Source organism: Ambystoma mexicanum, chromosome 6q (genome assembly GCF_040938575.1).
Source record: "Ambystoma mexicanum isolate Mex_15411 chromosome 6q, UKY_AmexF1_1, whole genome shotgun sequence".
NCBI lineage: Eukaryota > Metazoa > Chordata > Amphibia > Caudata > Ambystomatidae > Ambystoma > Ambystoma mexicanum.
Window position 1 is genome coordinate 893,420,367 of NC_090937.1, and position 17,386 is coordinate 893,437,752.

The 17,386-nt window shown below is 43.2% G+C and overlaps 1 protein-coding gene and 1 pseudogene across 1 annotated transcript in view; both read left to right on the forward strand.

The window, feature by feature from the left end:
* The window catches only part of GALNTL6 (polypeptide N-acetylgalactosaminyltransferase like 6), a 2,999,321-nt gene that overhangs the window by 1,650,148 nt on the left and 1,331,787 nt on the right, over positions 1-17,386 (forward strand). The window lies entirely within an intron of this gene.
* Positions 12,274-12,974, forward strand: LOC138515566 (protein BUD31 homolog pseudogene; annotated as a pseudogene).

The window sequence follows — 17,386 nt, forward strand, 5'->3', positions numbered from 1 at the left end:
GGGGAAGGGAGAAATTTCCCCACCAATTGTTGAACTGTGTTATGAGCCTGAGGCTGTCTGGGGAAGGGAGACATTTCCCCAGCAGTTTATGAACTGTACCAACATCCTGAGGAAGGCTGGCGAAGGAAGACATTCCCCCAACACTTGAGAAACTTGCAAACCAAGAACTGCCCTTGTTGTCCGGGTGAAGGGAGTTAATACTCTTGACTAGCAAGTTCTCCTTTTTATTTAGTTTACCATAGAGTGTGAGAGATAGAGATAGGATTCTGACATAGAACCTTTGTACTTTTGCTTTTGGACATCCTGTCTATGACATTGGTGTTTTGGTTGAGGTAGGGAAACTCCTCTTAGAGCTAGGGCAAGATAGGGTTTTCTTTTCATTTTCTAACTAGAATAAAGGTTTAGGCCAAGCACAATGACCCCTCTCTTCACTGTGGTTGCCACTGTCAGAAATGCTTGTTGATTATTGGGAATTATTAATGTACTGTTTTCAAAGGAGGTTATGGACAGAGGCAATGGGCCCAGTTCATGGAATATTTGCTCGGTTCAAAGTGAATTTGCACTGCTGAGAAGTGACTTTGCACTGCCGACGCAAACCCTGATTTATGGAACTGCGCAAAGTGTATCTTTGCAGTGCAAAGTCCGGGCAAAGTCAGTGCATAGTCATTTTTGCAGTCCAAATGTACTTTGCACAGCAAAAATACACTTTACATGGTTCCATGAATCATGGTTTGTGTCAGCATTGCAAAGTCACTTTTAAGCAGTGTAAAGTCACTTTGTGCTTCTTTCAATGAGAAGTGGTGAGGTGTAGGAGTACATGCATGTGCTGAAAAAAGCGATGTGTTTCTTTTTGGCAACACGTGTATCCTGTTTCTTCATCCCCAGTTATGGGTATTTAGTAGAGGGATTTAAAGACGAATTTGAGCATTGTGCTAAGAATCCGATATCTAAAAAGAAAGACTGATTCGTTAATTACACATATCCTGGTGGTGGGCACTCGCATAAGTAAGCAGTGACTTTGGAAAGGTTTTACTGCAAGGCAAAGGGAAACAAGTTAAGGAAAATGAAGAAGGGATATGCAGAAAGATAGTAGAATGGGAGCAGAAGAAATGTTGAGTGAAAGAAATAGAAAAGGGACTTCTCTTAGCGGGTACAGGTTCAGAATGATTGACCGCTAAATGGAGACTAGCTTGGAAAGGCATCTAGTTCAGACATTTTAACGGTAATAAGAAAATTGCAAGACAGTTGGCACATTCGATTTGACATTTTTCTAAGGTGTTTTTGACATTTGTTTTGCCGTTGTACCTTATCAGCAGCGGATTACATGCCTCATGATATCTAACTCAGTTGCCATGTGGTTAATGGTTCCCAACTATTCTGGTATATTAAATGTTAGTTTTCTCTACCAGAATTGTTTAAAAAATACGTCCTTTCCAGAGCAATTGTGCACACTAAAGAGCAGAAAGTGTATTACTGTGAAATGCTAATCTCCACTTTAAAGCTGTCCCTTACCTGTGCGCTTGCGTGTCACAGGGCCGGGCAGAGTTCTTGCTCTGAAATGAAGAGGACCTTACTAACACGACCATGTACAGGACCTTCTGTGGAACGGGACTTCAGATGTGTGGCTGATTTCATTCAAGACGGAGACACCGGGAAAGGTGAATGGGCCTCATTACGAGCTTGCCGGTCCAGATACAATGGTACCAGTAAGCTTGCCAGAACGGTTGGATCCGGACCGGCAAACTCTGAGTTGTGCTCGCAGGTGCCTTTAATTCCGCCAGGTCTGACCTGGCAGAATAAAAGGCACCCGCGAGCACAGCATTTCGGATGCACAGGCACTGTTATAAACGCTGCCTGTGCATCCGGCTTCCCCATTCCCATTGAGCCCTATAGGGCTCAAATGGGAGTGGGGAAGAATTTTTTTCCTGTGCCCAGGAATGGGAAAATACCAGATCCGGCAAGGCCGTGATAATGCCGTAATTGGCCATTTCTGGGTGCCGGAAAAAATGCAACTCCAGCGGCAGCCGTGCCTGTTTTACAGGGTTGTAATGAGGCCCAATGTCTTTTCTACCAGGAAGCTGCCGGCGCACCCGGCAGCTTGAATTGCAAAGCTGATGGTCACCTCCATCGGCCACCACTTCCTGCATTTCATTTACTACACGTCTTTTTCTATGAAAAGAAAAGCCATTTCTAGTAATTTTCACAGCACACCTGGAGCTACTGATTGACCTGTGCCTATTCTAGGAAGGAAGCTGAAAATTGGATTTGAGTCCGTTGCAGCTGGTAAGCTTTCAAACATATAGAGCTAAAGGCAAAGGGCTTGTGTGTGTGTGTGGACGTTTGTGTGTGTTTGTGTGTGTGTGTCTGCGTGCGCGCGTGTGGTCTGATGTTGAATTAATATGGCAAGTTAATCTTCATTGCATGTGACTTTCAGATATCAACCTCTTGAAAGGACGACCTAAAAAAACAAAAGATGGACTGAATACCTATGCAGGTAGGGGAGACACTTGTTTGTGACATATACGTGAAGCTGTGTGGATATGAAGTTCCACTGAGAAAGACTATACCGTACATGATGTTCCATTGTAAAAAGTCACACATTTTAGTATTATGGGAAGATAAATAATTACAACACGTTTAATATCTTACTAGGAGCTATAGCAATGAGTTAGGTTACAGGTTATGAACAACATTATTTCTAAAAATTAAAGTTAATGCCAGAGTTGCTAGTAGCAAATGAAATCTGCCACCACATGCCAGATACTCCTGAAATATACTTAGATATTGCTCAAATTATGCAGGGTGCTCAATTATAACAGCTTGTTGGTGAAAGAATTAAGGTGTATGTTAACAATGTGCTGATCAATAAGGCAGCGTGCTAACAGTACTTCTCAATAAAAATAATCCAAAGTTCCATCCAATGCTCCAGTTGTCCCTCGAAATATTTATGTCTACATTTCCACACTGCCAAACCAGTTTCAAGCGTCCCCATTTCATGCGAGTTTCAACCTTTCCATTTATGTTTGATGCAGTAACGCACATTCTTGCTAGTTTCTACAATGACTCCATGCAAAGCTGTTCTTTGGATGGACTTACCTGTCCTCTCTGAGGCAGGAAGAGGATGGACGGTGCTGAGGGTCGGACGTACCGGGCCCCGCTGGCTGAGCCGGTGCAGGAGACGAGACATGAGCGTCCAAGCGGGAAGGTGAGAGAGGCCTCCAGGAAAGCGAATCCGAGCAGGCAAATGATGCTGGGAGCAGTGGATGGACAGGCGATCGCATGGGAAGGACCCAGGTGAAAGCAGCAGGAGATATGGCCAACACCCATTCGGTGCAGGAAACAACTGGAGAGGAGAGGAACGGGCAATACCTGTCAGCAGCCATGACAGGACAACTCCTCAACAAGAGAGGAGAGAGGCAGAGTCACGCCTAAGCCATCCTGACTCCTGTGGTCGTATCCTACACTCGAGAAACCTGTCATACAGGTTTCTTTGGTGGCATGCCAGATTTGATCCAGTGAAGTACATGTGTGCTCTAGTCTGATCTTCCCCCAGTGGGTTCCTGATTCCATCTTTCCCACTCAAACCTACTCATCAATTGAAATCCTAGTCTGCAGGCTTTCTGTCTTGCCTACCATCCTTCTTACTCTTGCTGCCATCTACAGGGACCCAGGACCACATCCCTCTTCCTCTCATAATGGGCAGACCTGTCCTCCACTCTTCTTGCCTCCTCCCACAAACGTATCTTCCTTGGGGACTTTATCATCCATTTTGACGCTCCCAATGTGACCACTGTTCTCTTTCACGACATCTGCAACTCTCTTTCCCTCTCTATCCTTCCCTCTGGCCCAACCCAATCTGCCGGGCGCACTTGTTATGCTCTCATCTCAACAGACATCTCTGTCTTCAACCGTCTTATTAAACCTCCCTCCTGCTCTGAACACTCTCTCTCTTCCCACCTTGGCCTCCCCTGTCCCTGATGATGCATCAGTCTGCACAACCAGTATCCTTCTCTGTTATTCAACTGATGAAGCATGTGTCAGCAGCTGCATTTGCCTCTTCAATTATCCCCCATATCCGCCCCTTCCTTTGACTCTCCTTCTGACTCTGTTCTAGCTCACCTCCAACTTTCTATCTCTAACACTCTGGACATCCTTGTCCCCGTCATGAGGGTTCACATGAAGCCTGCCTCCAAATGCAACTCTTGGCATAACTCCAACATGGCTGCTTTGGAACACAAATGCACAGCTGCAGAGCTGAAATGGCAGGCATCTATCTCATTCTCTGACAAACTGGCCTCCCGCCAACTCGAAAGGGATTATCATCTGTCCAACTTTGACTCCTCTCTCTTTCTCTCCATACAAGACTGACCTTGCCAAGAAGTTCAGCTTTCAGCTCCACCTTCTCAGGGGCATTCTACCTTTCCTCACCTTCCCTCCGAAGCTCAATTTCTCCAGAGCACCGGTTCTCTCTAGGCTTAACTACTACAAAAGCCTCTTCCTCAATCTGCTCCTTTCGCCCCTTCATCCCCTTCAACTAATCCAGAAAAAGGTTCCAAGACTTATCCTTGGCCTCAAACCCAGGGACCATATCTTTCCAGCCCTAAAATCTCTCTACTGGCCCCCGGTGACCGCAAGGATCAAATTGAAAACCTGTTGCATCATCCACAAGGCTGTCTGGTGCCTGGGACCTCTTTACATCCGGCTTTCCCTACCTAAATACCTCCCAACCAGAGTCCTTCAGTTATTTGGCTCTAACTCTCTGCAGATCAAATGCTTCCCAAAGCAGAGAATGGGATGTAGATCCCTTTCCTCGTCTGGTCGCTTCCTCTTGAATGTCCTCCCTCCCAACTTCAGACTTGAGCCGGATCTTCTTAAGTTATGGAAACATCTCAAGACTTTCCTTTTCTCCTATTCCTTCCCTCTCTCCCTCCTCTGCTAACCCTCCCACCTGCCACTGTGATTGGGGTCTGGTCCCTTCAGAGTCATACAGGGGCCAGACTACTCCCTACCAGTCCCCCCAGCATCCTTTAGCATCCTTTACCAGCACTTGCCCTCAGGTTCCCATTCCTGCACTAGCCCAACTTGGTCCTCCCTTTCTGTCCACCGCAATCATCCTCCCCTTCCCCCTTTTGCCCTGGCACTTGCCACCTTGGCCCACACAGCACTTGCCTGCCCGCCTCCCCTGGGCCGCTCATTCCTGCAGTTCTCTCTCTACCCCCTGCCTCCTTGCGCATACCAGCTTGTCAAGCACTTGCTCCGTAGGATTGTCACAATCCAATATAACCGTTTTTTTTTTTTCCTACTTTTGTGATTCCCATGACCCCCCATCTTGTCCTCTGGCGCCTGGAAACATTTGTGTATAGGCGCCATACAAATGTCCAATACATATATAAATACATAAATAAATAAATAAATAAATAAATATTGTTATGACAGTTTCACACTCACCTCAGAAAATCGCAATGCCAACATGGCATGCCAGTCAGTCTGAAGCACAGTTACTTGCTAGTTTCCAATGTCCCCCCTGAAAAAGAGGGCTTCAATTTTGTTTTGCCCTCATACAATTTTTATTCCACTTTACCTTTAGCACATTTCCCCATACCACTTTCACATTCCTCCCTCCACTTTCAAATTCTAGCTGCAACTACCCTATTTCGTATCACATAGAATGTATAACTGCTCCATTTTCTTCATATTGGGCCATGTCCTCTCTTTCTTACCGTCATATTGTCCATAGAATTGCAACATGCCACCCTCCCCTAAAACTCCAAAAAGTGAGACACATGAAACTGTATCTCAACCCATGACAAACACAAACCTCCACCCCAAACACTAGCCTCTCCAAAACTGACATCTTCCGTTTCCAAATGCCTTCCTACAGCCCATCTTGTCCCTTTGTGTGCTGCAGGCTGTTGGCGTGAGTTGCCACCACTCCCATTGTTTGACTGGCAGGGACAGGGCGTATAAAGGAGCCCTTTTCTTAGCCTGGGTGAAGCACTTAGCACTGACATTAAAGCAGCAAACATCAATGTCTGGCAGCTCTTGACTCCCTAGCATCCTGCTATGTGCTCTGCAAGTGTGTCTGGGACAGAATCACATTTCTGAATGCTTCATCTACTGCTCTCTGAATTCCATAGCTCATGGTGTCTGAGAACTTACTGACTTTGTATTTCCAAATAAAATACATGCTTGCAGATTTGTTGGAAATCAAAAGAGAGGACACTAGACAATAAGTTCTATTAGAACATAATAACTTTCAGAAAGACACATGTTCACAAACGTAACTTGAGTTGCACAGTTCAGAGACCTAGGAGGAACTTTATGGTTTGTGATTGGGAGTTGGAAGCAAAGATATTACACTCCCCTGATAATCCCCCCATTTAACCACCACCTGTGGTGGTTCAGAAGAAGGACAATGAATCTTTGAGGACATCTCAAGTCTAGTTTTATTAAAGAATAAATTTAACGACTAACCTTCCCTATCTCCATGAGATGTTCCCTACTTGTAAAACTTAGTTGCTCATCAGTCGCCTTTGAATGCCCCAAAGAAAAGAGTGCCCGCAGTCCAAACTAACCCTGGCTGACTCTGCCACTATTCTAACAACTAAATACATGCTCCTCTCTCCTGGAGCTTGCGTCTTGCAAGTTTCTTCTTCTTGACACTTAGTATATTTGTAAATAGTCTCTTGTGAATTCTTTAATCAGCTAATATATTTTCTTCAAAACGTTAAGAGATATTTTTCCCTTCTTAGAGGTAGGTTTCCAGAACCATGAACCATTATGTTGTACTTTATTGATGGAAGATTCACCCTTTTGTTTCCGCTCTTCCTTTTGCTCATTTTGGGTTACTTTCCCTTTTCCCCAGTTTGAAAAAAAAAAAACAGTCTTTGCAATTCTCTCTCTTTAAATACTCTTCTTTTCTTCTCCATTCATAATCTTCTTTCTCTTTATATTCACTGTCTCTTGACAGATATTCCACTTTGCCCTTCTCCTCAGGCGTTACTCTCTCACTCTTAGTTTGTCTCACAACTGCTGTTGCATTTGTGTTTCTCCCATTAAACTTTCTACTTTTCTCCCCAAGTGTTTGCTTCTTAAAATCAGTGTCTCCTTTAATGTTTATATCCTTCAGGTTTCCTTTAGAACTAACATTCCATTTTCTCACTTTCTCATGAATGTACTGAGACATGTATGAACAGTCCCATAACGATTCCTCCTAGGGCTCCCAGGTCTCCCTGTTACATGGGCTTGCCTGCAATAATGTTGCTGGGGCCTTTGTTCATTCGAGGTTCATTGCTTTCCTCATTTTCTTGTCTTCTTATTTCCCTCTGGCGTTCCATTCTCTCTTTATATGGACTGACAGCTCTGCGGTTAACTGGATGGTAGGTAGTTGTGACTACCTACTGATCTCAGTATAGTTCTGGGGACCACCAGTGGACCACGCAATCTCTGTGGTCACACCACCACCATCAATATCTCTCTTCTGTTCTCGAAGGACGTTCTGCGTTCCGTGCTCTTCTATCGTCTTCCCAGCAGTTTCCAAACTCGTGGGCTTCACCATCTCTGAAGCTTCCTCCCCTCTAAGGTGTTGTGTTGTCGGGGAGCTTTCCTGGCTTATGTAAATGCCTCACTGCTCTGCTTCCACTTGCTTCAGCGTCTATTTCCACTTCAGCTTCTTTGTCGCAGCTAAATGGGACACTGCTTTCAAGGAATAATTCCAATGGATTTACAGACCACAGTTTATAGTACTGCACTAGTGCCAAAAGATGCCAGCCCAAACACTGGCTACCCACAACCTCTACTGGGCTTTGCTGCTCTCGAGCTAGGTCCATGCTTGAAACAATAAAATAAATACATTTCACTGCACACCAAGTTGTCATGGCGACTAGTGAATTATTAAATTGGATGGTGTGAAGTTTTCTCCTGAATATACGAGACTGACTGAATGCAATGACAGAGCAAGAACAAAACAGGGGGTTATCAGCAGGGTTTTGTCTTCAATGTAATGTTTTTTTATTTTGTATTTTTTTATTGTATATGGTTACAAAATAACCTTTCACAATCAACAAAATCATGTTTCCACAAATCACATATAAAAACACAAACAATGTACAACAAATTAAATTAAGTAACAGTGAAATAGTTTCCAAACCATTAAAATGTCATTAAAAAAGAAAAAAAATAACTTTTATAAGTAACTGATCAAAAATTATTCATGATTAGGGGACCTACCGAGGGCCGAAGAATAATCACACTGTGGACTGACTAAGCCGTCCATATTCTGAATCATGGATTTTATCATTTACCAAGAGGGAGGTTCACCCTTCTTACCAAGGGCTCACAGTCCGATCTTGCAGTTCCCAATCATTTGTATCACAGCTATTGTCTTCTGCTGGGATTGACCATCAATCAATGTCTCCCATAAATGATCTTGTACCCAGTGTGTTCTCTTAGAGACACATTTGCTAAAGAACTTTTGTCTGGCCCATCTTGTTCCTTCACACTCCATCATCAGGTGTTTAATGGATTGGTTTTCTGGGTTTTTACAGATCTGGCAGAGATTTAAGGCCATGTCCCCCATTCCTCTTCTTGCTAAAATTTCACCAGTATGTAAAATGTTCAATCTCAGATTTAGGAATGTAATCCTAATTCTCCAATCTGGAAACTTGATTAGATATTTGCTAAGAAAGCCCGACTTTCTATCTAATGTTTGTAGGGGGTTAGGGTTGGACCCTGATCTTTTTCAATAGTGTGGATCAAATCCATTTCCTCTCATTTTCTTTTTGGGTTTTCTTGCAACAGTTTGCTCTCTATATCCTCACCTGAGAGCAGCTCTTTCACTAGTAGGTTTAATTTTACTTGAGATTTTGATCTACCCCCCCCCCCGCCTCTAGGTGCTTCCTCATGTCTGTGTACAATGAGTTGTCTTGAGCTGTGATAATCTGTTGTTGCAATAATATCACTTTACATCCAGTTTGGCATTTTAGAGATCTGAGACCCAGCTCAAATCTGAGATTGTCCAATGACAGGCTCATTGGAAGACCCAAAGCATGTTTCCACAATAAGCCTTCCCATTTTTGCCACATCGTCTTCCATAACTGGGGTTTAGCAGGATGGGAATTACCTTGGCTTGATAGAACTTCAGTACCGGAATGACTGAAAATTTCCCATATTTCCACAGAATTTTTTTCATCTGTGCTACAAGGGGTTTTATTTTTATTTCAATGTCCAACTTCACCTTACAGATTGCCGGGTTCGCATAGATTTTATACTCCAAATAAACCAAGTCCTACACCCTTGTTATTTTCCCCCCATTGACCACGCGGGGAAGGCAATCTTTTTTTTTTTTTGCCTGAAGACCATAACCTTAGATTTTTTTGGATTTAAGGAGAGCCCGTTTTCACCTGCATATTGGTATAGACCATTGAGCAAGCACTGTAGACCAATGGCCGTTCTGTCCATGACCACCACGTCATCTACGTAAGCGAGCCAATGGATTTTCATCCCATTCAGTACTAGACTTGCCAACGCATATGGCACTAAGTAGTCACCCATGTCTGCTGTATATATATTGAAGAATAATGGGGCCCCGAGGCAACCCTGCCTAACCCCCCAATTCACTCTGACTGGTTCGGACATATGACCCTCTGCGTCCAATCACACTCTAATGTTGTTCTCTCTGTGGAACTGAATGAGCATCCCCAGGCGATCTTCCGGTATGCCCTTTTCTCTTAGCTTCTGCCAGAGCCTTCCCCTGTCTACCTGATCAAAGGCTCTGGAGAAGTCAATTGAGGCTCCATACAGTTGTTCTTCACACCTTTTCCTGCGTTTTTTCACTCAGTAAGTTTATCACCATGCCATTTATTGCAGTGGAAAGTCCCCTCCTAAAGCCCGTTTGACACTTGGACAACACCCCAACTCTTCGTTCCCAAGTCTCCAGTTCTCCCAACAAGACCTTCATAAAAATCTTGCTGTCTATTTCCAGGAGGGCGGTAGGGAGGTAGCCTATTGCCAATGCCCTATCGCCCCCCTTAAACAGGAGAATAACAGTGTGGTTTACCATGAGTGTGGCAGTTGCTTCTTGGCCAAGATCTCTCTAAAATGCCAATTAAGCAATTTTGCCAACAAACCCGAGCTATTCCTCAATACCTGGTAAGTCAGACCATTTGGTCCTGCAGCTTTATACGTAGAACCTTTCAGAATTAATTCTTCAATGTTTGATTCATTGAAGTTTAGATGCCAATTGGCCTGTGTGTTATAATGGCATACAGTTTTTTCGGGCTTACCAAAAGCTAAACTTAGATAATGAAGCCATTCTTTCTCTGGAGCCAAATGACATTGTTGGTTTGTTTTTTCCCCTTCCAACTCATGCATTATGATCCAGAAGCCCCTAGCATACATCTTGCCCAGTCGCTCTAGCATATGTTCCCCATCCTGTTGATGTCTTTTTATGTTCTTCGACAGTGACCACTGCTTGTGTGAGTTTTTTAAGGCTTTTATTTCTGCCTTTTGATCCTCCTCATTGACCATATTTTTTTAAGCAATCTTAAGTTCTTGTTTAGTTCTTTTTTTATTTTTTGCCATTGTTTCCTCGTCATATCAGTGCACTTGTTTTGGACCACCCCCATTAGTCTTGGGTGGACACGTTAGCCAGATTAATTTTATAAAGCCTGAGGGGGAGCAGTTCGAAAAGGAGACCTGAAAGGAAAAGGTAATCCAGTGTTGAAACTGAAGTGCCCTGAATTCTAGAGGGTTTGGCTGGGATGTCACCTGGCAAATTTCCATTTGACATTTTCAGATCCCAGTTCAAATTCCACCCATAACTGACCGTTCTTAGTAATTCTGCACCCAGTTAAGTTTGTTTGGTATCTTGACAGTTGGATACATTGTGCATTCAAATCCCCTCCCCCCAGAATTATGTCTGCTCCTAAGTATAGTGTTTTCATTTCCTCCAGGGATTTGGCTAACAGGTCCAAAAAAACATGAAGCTCTGAAATCTCAGGGTTCCAATAGTTATTACAAAACAACATCACCTGATCACATTTGTTATTTCTTAATGTTGCTTTACATATTTGAAAGCCCTGTGTATTTGATTCTGTAATGGTAACATCCTTACATTTTGAGCATTTGAAGGCCATGAGCAACCCAACACTCTGCCTCCCTCTTGCTTTCTGAAAGGCACCTTGCACCTCTATGTGATATCCCTCTACTGCAATTTCATTGGTTATCCATGTCTCCTGCAGCATCAGGACACCACCCTCCCCAAAGAGATAGTTTTTCATTGCCCTTGATGTAACATAATTGGGCCCCCGTATTTTCCAACAGATAATCTTCAACCCTTCATTTTTAAAGAGGTTGTTGGCCTAGCCCAAGTTTCTGGAGAACCTTGGTGAGTATACTCGGGAGCAAGGGGAACGTGCTGTCCTTAACATATTAATGCCTCTCGATGAATCTCCGGGACCTTGGGGAGTCTGCGCTTGTGTTGGATGACAAATCCCCGCCCCCCATGTTCTTGAGAAATTTTGAAACCCTCTGGACACATCATCTGGATTGAATTTGGTTGAGTTTTTGATACTTCTTCAAGTCCAATTTTGCTTCATCAAAAGCCACATACACCCCTCTTGAAGCACAGCCCACTTCTGCCATCGGGGGGTGATTTGGGTCTGACAATCTTACAAACTCTATATCTTTACTATTGATTAGATAAAGAATTGGTACTTACTTTAGCACTGATAGAATCACCCCTATATTTAGAAATTTTGCGTGATTTTTGATTGTAGTGAATGATAACCACATAATCGACATTGCAAATAGAGATACAGTTTTGGTTTCTTTTCCCTCTTGCACTCCTACTTTTTCCTCTTTTGTTGGAGTGCCTGAGTCTGGATTCATTATCTCATCTGATTCCTTGAATTTTCCTGCACCAATCCTGATATCTCCGATCATCCTGCATTTACCTTCTCCCAGTTTTATTTCTTCCACCTGAGGTGGGACTTTTTTCTGAACTTGCAACATTTTTAAGAAGATTAGGGCAATCTTCTGATTTGTTTTTGCTTCTCCCAAATTTGCATCCTTAACTGATTGTTTTACTTCCCCTGTTTTTGATCTAGCCTTTAGAAATATCAGGGCTATTTTTAGGCCTCCCTTCGGGTTTGGTAATGCTGTGTCTAATACCGGATCAGATTATCATGTGCCAGGTTTATTGTAGGTGAAGCTGGAGTAAACAGTATGAGGTGATAACCCTGTGCAATGCTGCAAGGGCCAAGAAGACTCACAATGCCAAAGATGAACAGAAGCAGGAAGGCCCTGCCAGATGGCTGAGAGCTCATTGAGCCGACTTTGGAAGAGTTGTACCAGAAAATTAGAGAAGCAGAGACGGACCCTCATGAAGAGAAGAGAAAAGTTGAATCTCTTTGGCCTATTTTTCGAATTCATCACCAGAAAACTTGCTATATCTTTGATCTTTTCTACAAGAGAAAAGCTATTAGCAGAGAGCTGTACGAGTATTGTATTCGAAAAGGATATGCAGATAAAAACTTGATTGCAAAGTGGAAGAAGCAGGGTTACGAAAACCTGTGCTGCCTGCGCTGTATCCAGACACGTGACACCAACTTCGGAACTAACTGCATCTGCCGGGTCCCCAAAAGCAAGCTCGAAGTGGGAAGAATCATTGAATGCACACACTGTGGCTGCAGAGGATGTTCCGGTTAAAGGCTTGCTTGTGTTGGACATTCCTTAGTGTTTCTTGGGAGCCTGGATCTCGTCACTTGGACCACATTCTACATTGTTCAGATTATTGTTCAAACCATCCCATGCAACACTTTCAAATAGTGACTGTTTATTTTTAAATTCTTCCCCCTCCCCCGTTGGAGCAGCAGCATGGCATAGACTGGAGTTCTTTGAGTTCTTGAGTGTTTTTATTATGTGATGTTAATTTTCAAATAAAATATTTGCTTCACAAAAAAAAAAAAATAAAAAAATACCGTTCAATCTTTACTTTTTCATTTTGCGAACCTCTCGATGTCAGAGTTGTTTTGGACTCTTTTGATGTCCCAGATTTTGTTCCCCGTTCTTCGGTTTCTTTGGTACCTTTATATTGTTCTTTTGTCTTCCTTATTGTCTCATCTTTTGCTTGAAAACCACCCATTGAGTCTAACTCAACAATCTCCTGTTCCATCTTTGGTGTTGGTGTTTGTATGTTAGCAATTTTCTTCAGGAATGAGTGTCTGAGTTCTTATTTTTCCCTTTCTTATGGTTCTTTGATTTTTGTTTCCCTTTTTTTTACCACTTTTTTTCTTTCAGTCTTTTCTGCCTCCTCACTTCCCTCTTTCTCTCTCTTTTCCCTCCCGGAGGATCCTTTTGTGCAGAAGCTTCTTTCTCACCCGTGATTTACCGTTTGATTTCGGAGGTTGCCCATTGGGGTTTTTTGAACTGGTTCTTCCTCTTGATAGCCTTCACTTACATTAGCTAGTCTCTGGAATTCCTCTAAGACTGACTCAGATAGGGGAGTGTTGTCCATCTGAGAATGTTGACCCTCTTCAGGTTTCTTTTGACCCATGTCCAGCTTTTTTTGGTTCAAGATTTGAATTTGTATCAATCTGTCTTGACTGATTCCATCTTCAGCTCCTGCAATTTTTGCATGACATTTGTATTGATGGTGTTGCAGCAGCCTACTACTGCCCCGTCCAAAATAGCCACCTCCTTCGGCATTTCTATTAGAGAACCAGATTGCGACTGAACTTCATCCTTCAATAGTTCGAACACTGAGACTAAAGTGTTTAGCACATAATTGAGTGCACTGAAAGTGTTTTCATTTGAGTGAGTTCTGGCTTGAACTGATGCTACTTGGTGGTCACTTAGGTCCAGGAACACTTGCTGATCTGCCAGTCTTATTTCCTGACCAAGATTCAGGGACTCTTGATTTGTATCCACCCCAGAGAGATTCAACTTTCCAAGTGTTTGTTCACTTATGTCCAGGTCCATTATTCTACTTACAGAATCACTATTTCTTCTGGGTTTTCTATTTAAGTTTGACAAGCTGTCCTTTCCCCAGGTGGGTTAGTTTTCGCTTATAAGTCTTTTTTCCCCCAAAATGTTCTATTTTCTTTTGTATTTTTGTCGTTGTTATTGTAAATTCTAGTCCTCTTTTCCAATTTTCTGCCAATGTGTTTTCTTCTTCCTGCATTGCAATATTTCTTACTGGTGTAAAGACAGAGGGTTCCACATGGACCTGAACTTGCACATGATGTTTCCCGGCTGCAGGCACCATGTCCCCCCGCAACTAGTTCTGGGAGACCCTCTGAGCTGCCGGCCAGAGGACTACTGGCAGTTTTTGGCTCCTCCCATTCTGGAGCTCTTAAGTCATCCTGGGTGGGATTACTCTGCAATTTCATAGCCTCTTTTTGATTTCTGTCTTCAATGGTTAACGGGCTAATGTGTAGATTTCTTTTTCCCTTTCATGCTGCCTTGATAGCAACCGTATATAACTTTAGCATTTTTTTTTAAAGAATTTCTTTTTATAGACGCAGCGAGATCAAAGGAGCCTAAGTCCAACAGTCTCCCACCGCGTCTTAGGTGCACTGCTTTTTTCCTGCTCTGTAGTGAATGCAATGGAAAACACGCGGTTCAGAGACCAGAGGCCCGCAGTCGCCTCGCCGCTTGAAATAAGGCCCAGTACTGAAGGAAAAAAGGTAAAGTTCAATGAACGGTACGGCTGCAGATACAATTGTCAAGTATACGTTGCAGGTAGCATTAAAATTAGCAGTCTAGGGATCTCTCCGAGGGACTCTACACCCAGTGCCAACACACACTCACGTAAGACAAAACAAACAGCTGGAGTAACAGATCAGGTTACACAGTCAATGGAACTGTAGTGGCTTTACCTGGCGGACATAATAGTGATGAACAGCCTGGCCTGGCCCTGGCAGATGGCACTGACTGCACCGACTGCATCTCCACTCACACACCACTCTGTTCCGCTCCGCAGACTTTTGCTGTTTTAATGCTCCTCCTCCTTAGACCATCAGCAGTGTAGAGAGACTCCAGCAGGAAGGAAAAAAGAATGGGGAATGCACCGACTGTGTCTCCACTCACACACCACTCCGCTCTGCAGACTTTTGCTGTTTTTAAAGGCTCCTCCTCCTTAGACCATCAGCAGTGTAGAGGGACTCCAGCAGGAAGGAAAAAAGAATGGGGACTGCATCGACTGCATCTCCACTCACACACCACTCCATTCCACTCCGCTGACCTTTGCTGTTTTTAAAGGCTCCTCCTCCTTAGATCATCAGCAGTGTAGAGAGACTCCAGCAGGAAGGAAAAAAGAATGGGGACTGCACCGACTGTGTCTCCACTCACACACACACCAATTGGTAAAAAGCACAATAGCTTGCAATCAATGTTGTAGTACTGGCTGTGGCCAAACATGTTCATGCAGGCTGCATGAATATATGCCAATATTCTCATATAAGAACATTCTACTGTTGGCTTTGCCAGTACAAACAATCCCATTCCACAGTAAAAATCATGTACAGTTTGGCTGCACCCATATATACTGGGAGATGCCAGCAGGAAGGAAAAGAGAACAGGGACTGCGCCGACTGTGTCTCCACTCACACACCACTCCACTCCACTCCGCTCCGCAGACTTTTGCTGTTTTTATAAGCTCCTACTCCTTAGACTATCCGCAGTGTAGAGTAACTCCAGCAGGAAGGAAAAAAGAACAGGGACTGCACCGACTGCGTCTCCACTCACACACCACTCCACTCCGCTCTGCAGACTTTTGCTGTTTTTAAAGGCTCCTCCCCCTTAGATCATCAGCAGTGTAGAGAGACTCCAGCAGGAAGGAAAAAAGAATGGGGACTGCACCGACTGTGTCTCCACTCACACACACACCAATTGGTAAAAAGCACTACAGCTTGCAATCAATGTTGTAGTACTGGCTGTGGCCAAACATGTTCATGCAGGCTGCATGAATATATGCCAATATTCTCATATAAGAACATTCTACTGTTGGCTTTGCCAGTACAAACAATCCCGTTCCACAGTAAAAAGCATGTACAGTTTGGCTGCACCCATGTATACTGGGACAGAATAGGATTAGTGCAAATTTGCAAAAGATGACAAGTACAGCATTAGGGAAACTCATATCAGCTTTTTCAGATAAGGTATCATTGTAAGAATGCACATTTTATGAAGGTATCTTAACAAAGTCTCATTTACATCATACAATGACACACTCCAATTCCAATGACCAAGCAGGGGTTAGTGCATGATGATTGTAGAATTATTTTTTTAAATGTACTATACCCACACTGAGCCAGGCGGAGCAGGGTCTAATTTTGAGACCACTATAGTGATAAGGTAGGATTAGAGTCCATATAGATGGTATTGGTATTTGTACCCAGAACTCTAAGTGGATTCCAAACTAAACATAGTGTGCGCGGTATACGATGTAGATAGTATAGGATCATTTAGAATGACGTTGTAGATGTTCACAGTAAGTTGGGCAGCACTTTAAGCAAGAAGAAATTATTTTTGATACAGGTGTATCATTTTCAAAGCCTGGTATTTGACGCAATGTTCACATTGTGGCTCCTGGCCTTTAATTGGTAATTCATTCTCAAGAATATGGCTCATACCAAGTGTGCTTTGGCTTAATAGATAGGTAAATGATAGTATTTGTACAGCCGAATTTGTAGGTAAATTGTTATCAGCATGTAGTTTAAGCGCTGGCATTAGTTACTCAGGTAACACCAATTTCATTAGAATATTAACATTATATAAGCAAGTACTATATTAACAAGGATACAAGGGAAAGACATCCAGATGTGTGTGGTTGAAATGAAGGCTATCCAAGAAGGCCGCCAGAATGGGTGAGGTCATGTGTACGAGTGACGTCATTGATTGTTTTACCAAGTACATAAGGATTCCAAAATGGTGCCCGCAGTGAAAAATCACACGCAGTACGCTCTTCAAGCAGGACAATCTTCCTTAAAATGAATGTAAGTGGGGTATTTTTTGCTAAAATCAGCAGCTTGACATTGTATAAATACAAAGTTTTCTTTTTTGGGGAATTGCCAAGTTATCATAAAAGTACATCTTTTACAACAGTGGTAGCTATACTGGATAGTAGGGTTTAACGAAACTTCATACTGAAAATGACACTGGGAATAGTAATTGAATATCAGCCGTAAGCAATTATCAATCGTACAGTATAAGAAACAATGGGCCTCATTCCAAGTACTCCGGACTGGAATTAACACTGCCGGTAAAACCATACTGGCACTGTTTCCATGTCCGCCCAATCATGACCCGCGGCCCCGGTAATAGCACCACCCTCAACCGCCACCGCAGAAATAGGGGTCCCGTTAAGTCCGTCTGCACGGAAACC